Source organism: Cyprinus carpio, unplaced genomic scaffold (genome assembly GCF_018340385.1).
Source record: "Cyprinus carpio isolate SPL01 unplaced genomic scaffold, ASM1834038v1 S000003471, whole genome shotgun sequence".
Classification (NCBI taxonomy): domain Eukaryota; kingdom Metazoa; phylum Chordata; class Actinopteri; order Cypriniformes; family Cyprinidae; genus Cyprinus; species Cyprinus carpio.
Window position 1 is genome coordinate 1 of NW_024876157.1, and position 2662 is coordinate 2662.

General features: G+C 36.4%; 1 pseudogene; it reads right to left on the reverse strand.

Annotated features, from left to right (window-relative positions):
* Positions 1 to 794: 794 nt before the first annotated feature.
* LOC122143378 lies at positions 795 to 1955 on the reverse strand (annotated as a pseudogene).
* Between the last annotated feature and the right edge of the window lie 707 nt (positions 1956 to 2662).

The window sequence follows — 2662 nt, forward strand, 5'->3', positions numbered from 1 at the left end:
AATTCACTTATATTAAATATTTATTTAATTTTATAATATTTAAATATAATATTAATTCATTAATTGGGTAATAACTGTAACACTGGGATATTTGTTATGTAATTATATAATATTAACCAACTTTATTTCAAAGTTAAAATATCTTTGATTTATTAATGTCAAAGGTGAGATGTTCATTATAAAGTTATTTTGTTTCCCTGATTGTTGCACTATGGAGAATGTCAACTGGAAGATGTTGGTTTTTACGCATTTTAAACACTTTTACAATCAAAAAACGTTCCATGGCACTACATTGGTGCCACGATAACACTTAAATTTACATTTTTTATTATTGTATAATTGTATAATATTAACCAACTACATAGAGTGCCTGCATCTATGTAGAATCTGTGTCTTTGGATAGTTTTAAATGTAATTTCACAGAAATTATCCAAAACTGTGGTAAAATGTTATTCCCACAGAAGAACAAAAATAGAGCTGCCTACATTTAAATAAATGTAAATACTAAATGTATATTTTAAATGTAATAATATCTATATGTTTTAAATTAATAATAATAATTGTAAAAGTAATACATTTAGTTAAATAAAATAATATTTATAAATGTTAAAGTGCTAATTTAATATTCATTTACCAGAATGATTCCAGATTGTTCAAAAGGCCACAGCATAAAGCTCTCTTAAGAGTAATTTAAAAAAATACAATTCCATCCTACACGCCAGAAGTAATAGCAAGGGGCCAATAGCTGAAATTTTGGTTTTGTCACTGCAACAAGCACAATTCTACAAACTCACCTCTGTCAGCAGTTCCAGGTCATGCGTCCTTATGTAGGGCGGCTGTAGACAAAAACAGGGCGTGCCAATCCCTCTCCCAATCGACATGCCAATCTCATTCCCCTCCTTCACCCGGTTTAGGACAAACTGGCGACCGGATGTCCGGTATAACACAGACCTCCTCATATACGGATGGATGGAAACAGGGCCGCGGCTTTCAGTCCACAGCCCACTTCAGCTGGTCGCTCCTGGCCACCCCTCCACATCCGAGACAGCGTCCGTGCAGTTCTCCAGACTGTTGCGGTAGTCGTAGTTGTAGCAGTCAGGAAAGAGGTAGAAGCCCCAAAGCTGGCTGGGACGCGAAGCTTTGGCCAGCCGCAACGCCTCCTAGCATGAATTTACGCTGGACATCTCGAACTCCTGCTGAGCTACTTTGTTAATCTGGGCTGAAGTCCAGCCCGGTTTTTCTGGGGCCACTGCCACTGGCTCTTGTGAATGTTTTGGCATCCAATTCGTGATCCAAATTGGATGCCATTCCTCCTAATCAATCACGGCCAGGCCTACTGACGTGGTCATGAATGTACTTCACATCCCTCCGTATCTTCTCTCTCTCTGTGGTGCGTGAGGCTGGCGAATCTGTGGTAGCTCATTGATGGCCACACCATCCTGAAAGTGCGGATAAAGGCCCAGGCGGTCTTTGTAGAACATGGTGAGGTTCTGCTTGGTGAAGCCTTTGCTCAGAGAGGCCACAATCTGAAATTGATCGAGCTGGAAGTGGACGTTGTGTCGAAGACTGCAGTCTTCTGTTGGGGCGTTCCAGACCAGAACCACAGGCTTCTGAGGGTAAAGAGGCCATCTGGTGGGCTTCAGATCTTCAGCAAGAGCGAGATGATCCAGAGCCAGTGGAACCAACAACCAGATTCTCCAACGAAGCTGGATCCAGTAAGCCATGACTTCAGTCACTCACAACACAGGCCTTCACTTCTGCTGAAGTAAGAAGCCACATTCTTCATTATAATGCATTATGATCATAATTATGATACCTGATATCTTTCTGGAATCAGTGTTTATTCAATAAGGAAACATGAAGGCACAGATCTTTCATGAAGGAAACATAATGACTTCACTGGAAACTGAAGCAAATGTAATACGACAATTTAAGAGTAGATTCTTCCGGTTTAAAATTAATAATATTATGGAGCACTTGGAGAAAATAACTCATCTTTGACAATAAAATAAGTGATGTCATTCCCACATAAATAAATCAATAAAATTATTACTTGGAAGTGAGCTATTATTTTAGAAATGAAGTTGGTTAATATTATACAATATACAATAATAAAATTTTAAATTTAAGTGTTATGTCATTGGCACCAATGTAGTGCCATGGAGCGTTTTTAGTGTAAAAGTGTTTAAAATGTGTAAAAAAACAACATCATCCAGTTGACATTGTCCTTAGTGCAACAATCAGGGAAACAAAATAACTTATAATGAACATCTCACCTTATTGAATCAAAGATATTTTAACCTTTGAAATGTTATTAATATTATATAATCATATTAACAACATCCCAGTAAACATGAAGTTATTACCCACCATCGAATTATCATATTTAACATTATAAAATTGAACAAATATTTACTATAAGTGAATCCTTTAATTGTAATTATATCATTATTTTATTATAACAACATTTTGTAGGAGAACTATCAATCTGTTTTATGAACAAAATGTTAAATGCTACTTTTATGTAACATTGTTTTAAGCAATACTTTTACACAATCATACAATTCATAGAAAGACACATGATGATATTCCAGCTGAAGGCAGAAGGACTCTAATGACCTAATTAGACATGGATCTTACTGACCCACAGGACAGAAAAATC